At 40.0% G+C, this 13520-nt stretch overlaps 1 protein-coding gene across 3 annotated transcripts in view; it reads right to left on the reverse strand.

Annotated features, from left to right (window-relative positions):
- The window catches only part of CFDP1 (chromatin remodeling protein CFDP1), a 136579-nt gene that overhangs the window by 111768 nt on the left and 11291 nt on the right, over positions 1 to 13520 (reverse strand). The gene's annotated exons all lie outside the window — the stretch shown is intronic.

A 13520-nucleotide genomic window follows, 5' to 3' on the forward strand; every position in this document is an offset into this window, starting at 1 on the left:
AACCCCATAAAAAAAAAAGAAATTCCCAAAAAAAAAAAAAAAACAAAAAAAAAAAAAAACTGAGTCCTAAAGCAACAAATAAAAGTATTAATGGTGCCTGAAATTTCAGATAAAGAAGGGAAATGCCTAATGCCAGCCTGGGTTTGCCAAGTCAATAAAAACATTTGAGGAATTTTGTTTAAATGCCAATCTGTCTGTCAGAGGGTCCAAGATTATGGTCACTGTGTTATCACGAGTGTTCAAACAGGTCATTCAGCATAATGACAGATGAATCCTATAAATTCCAGATTTGCAGGAATAGAAGTCTCTATCTTTTCTCTTCTTCCTTCTACGCTTCTTAGGACCAAAACCAAAATTTCTCTTTAAGAACCATCTCACTCCTGCACTCAGTACTGTGTCACCCACACAAGTGGCACAAAATAAGAGGCTGAGAGTTTTACATTAAGAATCTTCACTGGCAAAGACTACCTTAATCCTGAAGGATGACTTCAAACAAACAAACGAACACTCTGTTACTCCCCTACTCAAGTTCTTATGATGGCTCACTATTACTCAGAGGATCAAATAGAAACTGCTGAACCCCCCAAATCAAGGTCCCCCCCAAATCTGGTCCTACTCTGTATTGGGCTTAATTTGTGTGTCCCTCTATTCTCCTAAGTAAACCTCTCAGTACTAAGAGTCAAAAACAAGAGGAAGAATTTATATGATAGATTAGACCACCATTCAGCAAATATTCACACCTTCCCTGTGGACCAAGAAGATAGTCCCCTACCCTACCGATGCTGAGCTTGGATACATGACTTGCTTCAACAGTCAATGAGATGTTAGCTGATTTGACAGGAAAAGAAGCTTTAAATGTATTTGTGCTGTTTCACTTGCCCCTTGAGTTCCTCCCTTTAGCCATAAGAACAGTATGCCTCAGGGAGCTGCTGGTCTAAGATGGCTGAAAAACACATGCTGCAGATCTGAACCCAACAAGCAGCTTGGAGACCAGCCTAGATTAGCTGAACCCCAGATATCCAGAAACACATGTTCAACAAATAAATTCTTATTGGTGTACACCACTGTGTTTTGGGATGGTCTGTAGCATTCCTGTAGTAGCCGCTAACACATTTACATTTCATGAGTGAGAACACTGATATCTAAGGGGTTAAGTTACTTTTTCTCATCTAGAGATTAAGTAGCAATGCTACAGAGAGCCCTTCAGTAAATTCTATTTCCCAAAGATGGTTGCCACAAATTTCCCAACCTCCATGCTCTTCCAGAACCTGACACTACCCCAGTGAAAGGGAGAGTATATGTCACCCCCCTTGAAACTGGGTGGGCCTTTGCGGCTGCCTCGACTCACAAGATTCAGTGGAAGGGGCACTACATGACTTAAAAAGCTCACTGAGAAAAGGTGATAGAGCTTCCAGGTGGCTCTCTCTCAAGAATGTACCTCTGAAACCCCAAGTTACCACACAAGAAGCCTGACTGCCCCGAAGCCACCATGCTGGAGAGAATACATGGGAATACCACTGAGAGAGAGATACCTAAGGAGCCCGTTCCAGACCCCAGGTGTTTCTTCCTGGCCCAGGCACCAGACATGGGAGTAAATACACTTTCAAGATGGCCCCAGACCCAGCCACTAACTACAACTGCATGAGAGGTTCTGCACAAGAACCATCTAGCTGAGTCCAGCCACCCCAGAACTAGGAGAAATTACAATAAAACAACTGTTTTAAGCTGCTATAGAGACAACCAACATAAACCTACATCCAAACCTGAGGCTTAATGCAGAGTCCCAGAGTACTGGCCTAGAAAGTTGCTTTAAATCTCCTTGCCCTGGGTAGAATCTGGAGCAGAACTGAGATGGCTTGTGAAGAACAAGTGGAAACTTCCACTTGGAAATGGTGGTTTGAACTCTACTCCCTACCAAAACCCTGCCAAACAGTGGTAAACAAATTTACAAAGGCAGAACTACACAAGGATAAGAACAGGTATAATAGGAGAAAGATGTCAATCAAAATTTTTGAAGGTAGAAAGCAAACACACAAGTAAAAGTTGACTTAGGTCTTTGTTTGCTCTAATCTCTCAAGCTGGTAGCCACGTGAAATGGCCAACAAGCAAGCAGTATCCTAGAAAGGCTCAGTAAATGGAGATACCAGGAAACTTTGAAGGTTGGGGAGAGGAGTGGGGCTAAAACTAGTTGAAAGTTTGTATCAGGAGCGTCTAGGTCCCAGTTCCCCTTCTCTACCTTATACCACAGGCTACTGACCCCTACCCAACCCAGAACCCATTACTCGTTGGAGAAATGAAAATCACATAAGTTCCAGACTCAGATGGCAGGGCCGAAGTCTCATTCTCAAAACGGACAAATTAAATGAAGATGTATCTATTCACTCTTCCTTTGCCACAGCAATCTCAAGGGCTATGTGTTTCCTATGTGTTTCAGACGGCTGAGTTGTAAGATGTAGGGCTACCCAACCTGTGTTGGACTGTGTACCAGTAAGAAATAAATATGTGTTATGCTACAGACTTTCTGGGTTTATTTGTTACCCCAGCATAGCCTAGCAGAGCCTTACTATTACATCAATTTAACTAACAGAAATTTCAGAATAAGAAAATATGGGAAGTTATGAACAAAAAGAAAAATTTCCTAGAAGTTTCCACAATATGAGTGTTCCACAGGATATGTGACCCAGCAATTTATTTTATTTATTTATTTTTAAAATTATTTTAGCCGTACCACGCAGCTTGCGGGATCTCAGTTCCCCGACCAGGGATCAAATGCAGGCCACAGCAGTGACAGTGCTGAATCCTAACCACTAGGCCACCGAGGAACTCCCATGAGCCAGCAATTTAAAAAGATCTACAGGGCTTCCCTGGTGGCGCAGTGGTTGAGAGTTCGCTTGCCAATGCAGGGGACAAGGGTTCGTGCCCCGGTCCGGGAAGATCCCACATGCCACGGAGCGGCTGGGCCCGTGAGCCATGGCCACTGAACCTGTGCGTCCGGAGCCTGTGCTCCGCTAACGGAAGAAGCCACAACAGTGAGAGGCCCACATACCGGAAAAAAAAAAAAAAAAAGATCTACAAAAAGGTACGTCATTATGAAACTTTAGAATGCAGGTGATGAGAGAAGATAAAGATCAAGTAGCCCAAGTCATAGGGAAAGTAAAAGAAGACTTTCTGCGAAGTATGTTTTGTTTACTTGTTTTACCACAGTACCAACAAAACTTTTCTACCAGCAACCTAAGACAATTCAGTGGACATTTTCTGAAAAGCGACCTAGATGCAAGCACTGTGTTGAACATGAGACATATAAAAAGATATGACATTGTCTCTGCCCTGACTGGCTCACAGTCCATCAGGACAGCCAACCATGAAAACAAATCATAACAAAACATGATATATAGTAAGTGGCATAAAGGAAGCATGGAAAAAAGTATAAGTTGTGGGAATATCTCTATTAATTTCTTACTGCCAAAGTCTTATTCATGGACTTCCCTGGTGGCGCAGTGGTTAAGAATCCTCCTGCCAATGCAGGGGACACGGGTTCAAGCCCTGGTCCGAGAAGATCCCACATGCCGTGGAGCAACTAAGCCCGTCTGCCACAACTACTGAGCCTGCGCTCTAGAGCCTACGAGCCCCAATTACTGAAGCCCGCGCCCCTAGAGCCCTGCTCCGCAACAAGAGAAGCCACCGCAGTGAGAAACCTGCACGCCACAACCAAGAGTAGCCCCTGCTCGCTGCGACCAGAGGAAGCCTACGTGCAGCAACGAAGACCCAATGCAGCCAAAAATAAAATTAATTAATTAATCAATTTTTTTTAAAAAAGTCTTATTCATATTCACTAGGAAACAAGTTCTTTAAACTGGAGTATTTCTCTCAGGGACTTTGATAAATGACACAAAGTAAAAATAAGCAGATTACTGTATATTGAATATACGCCTAGAAGAACTCCACTTTTAACAAGCAATAAGAACAGATTTGCAGGAATTCCCTGGCGGTCCAGTGGTTAGGACTCGGTGCTTTCACTGCCGGGGCCTGGGTTCAATCCCTGTTCAGGCAACTAAGATCCTGCAAGTCAGGCGTTGACCTAGATGCAGACGGGGTGGGGTTGGGGGGGGGATTTGCTATCAAAATATCTTTAAGTAGGAGAACAGTTAAATTATAGACCACTCCTAATGTACAAGAGGGAATCCTGACAGGAAAAGGCCCATCATTAGCAACAGTTAATTCAAGTGCTAGCAGAAGGAATTCCATCTTAACTTCATTTTCACTTAATCAGAACTTCCTGAAAAGTCTTTATTTAGGCAGAAACTTTCCATGACTGGCCTCTTCCAAAAGGTGAATCATTTAGGAAATTCTGAGCTAACTGGCTCAGCTGGTTATATGATAGGGAAGGATAAAAAATACTGTATTTCCTCATTCACCAAGGTTAATAAGTTACACATTTTTCAAGTGGGAGAAAACCGAAACAAAAAGGTAAAAATCCTAAATTTAACAATTAAAACATAATTAGAAAAAACCCCAAAAGACTAACTGTGCTAACACTACCTTATACTTATACTTACAAATTCCTCCCAGTCATCAGTAGCTCTTTCTCACATTTCTTAACTTGATACAAAGACAAAAAGGAAAAGCAGAATAATGACATCAAGAGATTAAAAGATATGCTCAAAATCCATTTACCAACTTTGCATCTTATTGTCAAAATTCAGGCCCTCAAAGTTCCTACATGAGGGCTCCTTATAGTACTTAAATTTAAGTATAAATAATTGAACTTCTTAAAAAAATCCTGCCAACATGACAATTATTAACAGAATTTTTGGTTTTTTTTTAGGGAGAAGGCGTTACATAGAACTTTCACTTGTCATGTTATACATCTCTGCACGTATGTGTTTAAAGTAATAAGCATATATTACTTTTGAGTATAAAACATATGTGCGTGAGTGTGTATATTTATGGAAAAAAAGTTCTTTATTCAACTGCTGTTTTTTTGATAGACATGGTGCTGCCCTCTTCTGACAAATGATAGAAACAGCAGGTTCTCTGAATACTCATCCAGTATTTAAAACAATCATCCGTTTGCTTTAAAAAAATGAAAGAGAAAAAAATTTAAAAAGGAAAAATAGAAAATTTGTGTCAGTCAACTATATTTATAAATATTAATAAATCCACAAAATTTAATTTGATCAGGAAATTTAATGATTTATCATAACAACAGTTATTCACCAGCTTTTCTTATTACTCTCTATGTAAAGTCAATGGTAAAGTTATAATAAATCTTTCTTAGATATCCTATATGACACAGAGGAAATAATGCGAGCCAAGAAAAATTTCCAAACATTTAAAACCTATATTCCCAACGGTATATTAAACACTTTCTGTATTATTTCTGTAGGACTTCAGTTCACTATCAGTGTTCTACTAACCTCTCTTGGATAGCTCAATACTTCCCAGTATGATTTCTGGCAGCAAAACACATTCTTTTTTTAAAGAGATTTCCCTTTTATTTTCTGTTTTCGTTTGTTTGTTTGTTTGTTTCTTGAGGTACATGGGGCTCTCACTGCTGTGGCCTCACCCGTTGCGGAGCACAGGGTCCAGACGCGCAGGCTCAGCGGCCATGGCTCACGGGCCCAGCTGCTCCGCAGCATGTGGGATCTTCCCGGACCAGGTCACGAACCCGAGTCCCCTGCATCGGCAGGCGGACTCTCAACCACTGCACCACCAGGGAAGCCCCCTTTTATTTTTTAAAATTAATTAATTAATTAATTTATTTATGGCTGCGTTGGGTCTTCCTTGCTGTGCGCGGGCTTCTCATTGCGGTGGCTTCTCTTGTTGCGGAGCAGGGGCTCTAGGCACGTGGGCTTCAGTAGCTGTGGCTCGAAGGCTCTAGAGCTCAGGCGCAGTAGTTGTAGCTTACAGGCCTAGATGCTCCGCAGCATGTGGGATCTTCCCAGACCAGGGCTCGAACCCACGTCCCCTGCATTGGCAGGCGGATTCTTAACCACTGCGCCACCAGGGAAGCCCAGCAAAATACATTCTTAATTCACATCATCAAGATTTATTTAATGGATCCCTAAAATGATTATATGGGAAAAGGGTGTCTTTGCAATGGAGAATTCTGACTCATATTGCCTAAGTAGTCTAACTTACTGCCACCAATAATCAGTGTTAATGATGTGATGTAGTGACGAGGACAAAACGTCATCAATGTAGTATTTTTGTCTAAAGTGATTAATATGAAGTTAACCATGAGGAAACAATGCAACAACCCAAACTGAGAGACACTCTACAACACAGAGGGACTCTTAAGACTAAATGACTAAATGCAGAGTCAGCTCTACCCACCACCGGTCCCTCCCATCAGGACACTTACACAAGCCTCTTAGATAGCCTCATCCATCAGAGGGCAGACAGCAGAAGCAAGCAGAACTACAATCCTGCAGCCTGTGGAACAAAAACCACATTCACAGAAAGACAGACAAGATGAAAAGGCAGGGGGCTATGTACCAGATGAAGGAACAAGACAAAACCCCAGAAAAACAACTAAATGAAATGGAGATAGGCAACGTTCCAGAAAAAGAATTCAGAATACTGATAGTGAAGATGATCCAGGACCTTGGAAAAAGAATGCAGGCAAAGATCGAGAAGATGCAAGAAATGTTTAACAAAGACCTAGAAGAATTAAAGAACAAACAGAGATGAGCAATACAATAACTGAAAAGAAAACTATACTAGAAGGAATCAATAGCAGAATAACTGAGGCAGAAGAACGGATAAATGACTTGGAAGACAGAATGGTGGAATTCACAGCTGCAGAAAATAAAGAAAAAAGAATGAAAAGAAATGAAGACAGCCTAAGAGACCTCTGGGACAACATTAAACGCAACAACATTCACATTATAGGGGTCCCAGAAGGAGAAGAGAGAAAGGACCCGAGAAAATATTTGAAGAGATTATAGTCAAAAACTTCCCTAACATGGGAAAGGAAATAGCCACCCAAGTCCAGGAAGCGCAACGAGTCCCATACAGGATAAATCCAAGGAGAAAAATGCCGAGACACATAATAATCAAATTGGCAAAAGTTAAAGACAAAGAAAAATTATTGAAAGCAGCAAGGGAAAAACGACAAATAACATATAAGGGAACTCCCAGAAGGTTAACAGCTGATTTCTCAGCAGAAACTCTACAAGCCAGAAGGGAGTGGCATGATATACCAATGAAAAAGGAGAAGTTACAACAGACACTGCAGAAATACAAAGCATCCTAAGACACTACTACAAGCAATTCTAGGCCACTAAAATGGACAACTGGAAAAAATGGCCAAATTCTTAGAAAGGTATAACCTTCCAAGACTGAACCAGGAAGAAATAGAAAATATGAACAGACCAATCACAAGTACTGAAATTGAAACTGTGATTAAAAATCTTCCAACAAACACAAGTCCAGGACCAGATGGCTTCACAGGTGAATTCTATCGAACATTTAGAGAAGAGTTAACACCCATCCTTCTCAAACTCTTCCAAAAAACTGCAGAGGAAGGAACACTCCCAAACTCATTCTATGAGGTCACCATCACCCTGATACCAAAACCAGACAAAGATACTACAAAAACAGAAAATTACAGAGCAATATCACTGATGAATATGGATGCAAAAATCCTCAACAAAATACTAGCAAAACAGAATCCAACAACACATTAAAAGGATCATACATCATGATCAAGTGAGATTTATCCCAGGGATGCAAGGATTCTTCAATATACACAAATCAATCAATGTGATACACCATATTATCAAATTGATGAATAAAACCATATGGTCATCTCAATAGATGCAGAAAAAGCTTTTGACAAAATTCAACACCCATTTATGATAAACACTCTCCAGAAAGTGGGCATAGAGGGAACCTACCTCAACATAATAAAGGCCATTAAAAAAAATTTTTTTTTAAAGACTAAATGCAGGGACTTCCCTGGTGGCACAGTAGTTAAGAATCTGCCTGCCAATGCAGGGGACATGGGTTTGAGCGCTGGTCTGGGAAGATCCCACATGCCACAGAGCAACTAAGCCCGTGCGTCACAACTACTGAGCCTGCTCTCTAGAGCTCGCATGCCACAACTGCTGAGCCTGCGTGCCACAACTACTGAGGCCTGCACACCTAGAGCCCGTGGTCCACAACAGGAGAGGCCACTGCAATGAGAAGCCCGCGGACCTCAATGAAGAGTAGCCCCCACTCGCTACAACCAGAGAAAGCCCACGCACAGCCAATGAAGACCCAATGCAGCCAAAATTAAAATTAAAAAATTTATTTAAAAAAAAAGAACATTTTAGAATAACTAGGGAAAGATTTGCGTAGAACTGTAGCTACCAAAAATGTGGCCTGCGAAACCTGTTATTGGTCTAAGACAAGATAGGTACAAAAATTTTGAGTAAGTATTTAGCAACTTGCTTAGCAATTTGACAATGTCACAATATTCAAGACATGAATGATGGACTCATTGCATTAAACAGAACATAGACCAATTCAGGTACCGTCAAACTTGCAAGGTGGTCACATGTGATATTAGTCTTGTGCAGTAAGACCACATTAGTGTGTATGAAAGTTTAGGGTTATTTTATCAATTAAAACCCCAAAATGTGATAAAATTTAAGCATTTCTTTTTATAAATTTTTACAATCATTTTAATTTTTGACCAAGTGTGACTTTTAAAATTTATAGTTTAATAACTAAATTAAGAAAGTAAATTTGGTATTATTTTTTAATCCTCATTTACTGATGGCAAAACAACCCACACTGTATGCTTCTGCAAAAAAAACCCACGTTTCCTGAATGTATCAGTAGTAGTAAACCACATGATGATAATGGAAGTGACTCCGAAGAAATGAAGGACAACCAAGGTCAAACCACTTTTACTCTATGAGCCCTCATACACTGGGCTTGGGTTTTGATCACTCAGCACTAAAACCAGTGAGTTCTCTGCAGAGATGTTTTGGCTAATAAAGCAACAAATCCACCAAAACTTCTGCAGCATTTACATATAAAACATGAAGAAATAAGTTCAAAATCAAAAGAATTATTTGAAAGAAAGAGTACTGAACTAAAAAGTCAATAAAAACAGATACAAAATTCCCTACGTTAGCACTGTGGCCTTCTGAGAAAGGAGTACTTTTGGTTGCTAACTAAGAAAAACATATACCACTCCCAGGACATTAGTAAAAGACTATATCAAAGGTGTCTGCTTGGAAATCTTGACAAAGAAGGTAGTTCAAGTACAACTTTCCAATGACACCATGGCTTAAAGTATTCAGGATCTGGCTTATGACGCAGAAACTATTAACAAAGTTAGCAAAGTGTTTCTTCAATGCAATTTGAAGAACGACAGATTATTGCTAATATGAAAATTATTTTAGTATATGTGATTTAATCATGAGGGTGATATAAAGATTCTTTTTTATCAGTTTTTTGCTGACAAACATTAACTGACACTGATCTGTGTAATAAAAGTAGGATCACATGTCAACAGATGAGATGTGAAGTTTAAGTGTTTGGAAGAATATGTTCCAATGGCACAGCTGCAAGACAGGGAAACAGTTTACATTAAGGAGTCTGTGCTAGAACATAAATTAATACACTGCTTCCTTCATTGAGAAAACTCTTACTACATAAAAAACCCCCCACTGTTCTTAGTACAGTAGTAAAAACTGTGCACTATGTAAAGCTAATGTATTAAATTTAAATGACTATTTTTGATAAACTGAAAGTTGATCATAAATATGCATATGTTATAATGCATGCTGAAGTACAATGGTTATGAAGAAGAAAGTGCCTTGAGAATGATGAACTACAGAATAAACTTAGTACTTCTAAAAGAAAAACAATAACCATATGGTCTCCAATTTTAAAGATCTCAATTGGACAAGTAAGAAATGCTTATCTGCCTGCTTTGTTCGGTATTTTTTTGTCCATGCTGAGCAACTTGTGGGATCTTAATTCCCCAACCAGGAATTGAACCCAGGCCCAGCAGTGAAACTGTGGAGTCCTAACCACTGGACTGCCAGGGAATTCCCAGTTTGGTGTTTTTAAAAATCTTAGTACTTTCACACAAGGAAGTAATTCAACATATTTTTCAGAAACAAATAAACTCTAAGAGTAAAAATGCAAGTTAAAAGCCTGAAGAACAGTTCCTATAGGTTAACATGTTTCACAGAATGTTTTGAATTATATTTTCCATAAAAAAAAAAACCACACATAGGAAATTCATGCATCCAGAATTCCTTTTTCCCACTGAAATATAACTTAATTTTTTTTTTTTTTTTTTTTGCGGTATGCGGGCCTCTTACTGTTGTGGCCTCTCCCGTTGCAGAGCACAGGCTCCGGACGCACAGGCTCCAGACGCACAGGCTCAGCGGCCATGGCTCATGGGCCCAGCCGCTCCGCGGCATGTGGGATCTTCCCAGACTGGGGCACGAACCCATGTCCCCTGCATAGGCAGGCAGACTCTCAACCACTGCGCCACCAGGGAAGCCCAATATAACTTAAATTTAATTATAACTTGACAGGATAAATTACTGGAACTGACTACTTATGAAGCACTGAAGATGAACTCTGAAAATACAGTTACTACTAATCATTTCATGAGGTACCTAGGTCAAATCATTTTGCTGTACACCTTAAACTTATACAGTGCTGTATGTCAATTATTTCTCAATAAAACTGGAAGGAAAAAAAAAAGAAAATGTAGTTAGTACTGGCTTCGTTTGGAAAAAGTAAAAATGAAAATCCTGAACTTAATGAAACTGCTTTAAAATCCACACTTCCATCCTCATTACTTTCACATTATTGCAGATCATTGTCTAAATTATCTGTAGTGAAGGACCATGATTTAAAAACTCCAACCTGGTGCAGACCAATACTTTTGTAAAACGCAATAGAAAGAATTTATTAGAAAAATTAATTAAAAAGAGGTACAGGACTTCCCTGGTGGCGCAGTGGTTAAGAATCTGCCTGCCAATGGAGGGGACACGGGTTTGAGCCCAGGTCTGTGAAGATCCCACATGCCACAGAGCAGCTAAGCCCGTGTGCCACAACTACTGAGCCTGTGCTCGAGAGCCCATGATCCACCACTATTGAGACCACATGCCACAACTACTGAAGCCCGCACGCCTAGAGCCCATGCTCGGCAACAAGAGAAGCCACCACAATGAGAAGCCTGCGAGCTGCAACGAAGAGTAGCCCCCTCTTGCTGCAACTAGAGAAAGCCCACACATAGCAACGAAGACCCAATGCAGCCAATAAATAAATAAACAAATAAATTTAAATAAATAAATAAAAGAGGTACAAAAACAGGCCTTTGAGATGGGTTTATGAGTATTATTTTAAAAAATTAAAAAGAAGAGGAAGAGCACCAACACAGAAATAATTTATATACATCATCCTCCAGGAGTAGGGCTGTCACCAATCCCACTAAGATTAATTAACAAGAAAGATATAAGCTATTTTGACCCATTAAAAGCTTTAAAAATTAATATAAACAGCACTTATTCAAAGTATGTGTCTAGATATTAAGTACTGGGAATTGATACTTTTAGTTTTTTGCTTCAATTATAGAATTAAAAGGTGATTCCTTCTATTAATCACTTACACTCACACTTTCAATGATCAACATGTATAGTTATAGGGAATTTCCTGGCAGTCCAGTGGCTAGGACTCAGCACTTTCAGTGCTGGGGCTCAGGTTCAATCCCTGGTTGCGGAACTAAGATCCTGCAAGTCACAGGGTGTGCCTGCTGCCCCCTCTCCAAAAAAGGATAGTTATGTAATTCTTTTCCTTTTCTTATTTTGTGCTCATTTTGACTGTATTTATTGAAATGTAACTTTACGTCTGTCTGTTAAATCTTATTGTTAAAAATTTGAGCTTGGGGACTTCCCTGGTGGTCCAGTGGGTAAGACTTCACACTCCCAATGCAGGGGTCCTGGGTTCGACCCCTGGTCAGGGAACTAGATCCCACATGCATACTGCCAACTAAGAAGTCCGCATGCCACAACTAAGAGCCAGCATGCCACAACAAAGATCCCATGAGCCGCCACAGCCTAAATAAATTTTTTTTTAAGTTTGCGTCTTCTATTTTGTATCTCTTCTTAATTTACTTTTCTAATAATTCCTATTTATTGTGTTTTACAAAAGTATTGGTCTGCAACAGGTTGAAAATTTAAAATCAGGGTCCTTCACTACAGAGAATTTAGATAACAATCTGCATTAATGCGTAATCTACCGAATATGAGAGTTATATCGTGTCACAAAGGAGAAGATCCTTGTTCTTAGGAAACAGTTATGAAGTATTTAAGAGTGAAGTGTTGGGCTTCCCTGGTTGCGCAGTGGTTGAGAGTCCGCCTGCCGAAGCAGTGGACACGGGTTCGTGTCCTGGTCCAGGAGGATCCTGCATGCCGCGGAGCGGCTGGGCCCGTGAGCCACGGCCGCTGGGCCTGCACGTCTGAAGCCTGTGCCCCACAGCGAGAGAGGCCACAGCAGTGAGAGGCCCGCGAACCCAAAAAAAAAAAAGAAAAAAAGAGTGAAGTGTCATGATGTCTACAATTCTCAAATGGTTCAGCCAAAACAAAAAGAGAGAAATACGGAAACAGATGGTGGAGAGAGGGGCAAAACATTTACAAGTGGTGAATCAGTATGATAGGTATATGGGTGTTCAGCGTAATACTATTCTTGCAGCATTTCTCTTTTTTTTTTTTTTTTGGCCGTACGCGGGCCTCTCACTGTTGTATTTTTGTAAGTGTAAAATTTTTCAGAAAAAAAAAATTGGGGGAGATTAAAAAGTAATACTAAAAGACTAAAAGTGGAAATATGTGTATCTATAACCGATTCACTGTGCTGTAGAGCAGAAAGTAACACAACACTGTAAATCAACTCTACTCCAATAAAAAAATAAAAATAAAAAAAGCCACCACCACCAACAACAACAACAAATAATAACAATAATAAAAAGTTTGCTTCACATCATTTATAAAACTAATAATGCCGGGACTTCCCTGGTGATCCAGCAGTTAAGACTCCGTGCTCCCAGTGCAGGGGGCCCAGGTTCGATCCCTGGACAGGGAACTAGATCCCACATGCCGCAACTAAAGTTCCCACACACTGCAACCAAAGATCCCGCACGCTGCAATGAGGATCCCGCATGCCGCAACTAAAACCCAGCACAGCCAAATAAATAAATAAATAGCACAGGGAGATCAGCTTGGTGCTTTGTGACCGCCTGGAGGGGTGGGATAGGGAGGGTGGGAGGGAGGGAGACGCAAGAGGGAAGAGATATGGGAACATATGTATATGTATAACTGATTCACTTTGTTATAAAGCAGAAACTAACACACCATTGTAAAGCAATTATACTCCAATAAAGATGTAAAAAATAATAATAATAAATAAATAAATGTTAAAAACAAACAAATAATACCCAACTTTTTTCTTAGATATATTTTCACTAGATGAAATAATTGTTGGAAACTGGAAATTATTTTTAA

The sequence above is a fragment of the Neophocaena asiaeorientalis genome, unplaced genomic scaffold (assembly GCF_003031525.2).
Source record: "Neophocaena asiaeorientalis asiaeorientalis breed wild unplaced genomic scaffold, Neophocaena_asiaeorientalis_V1.1 scaffold40, whole genome shotgun sequence".
Taxonomy (NCBI): Eukaryota; Metazoa; Chordata; class Mammalia; order Artiodactyla; family Phocoenidae; genus Neophocaena; species Neophocaena asiaeorientalis.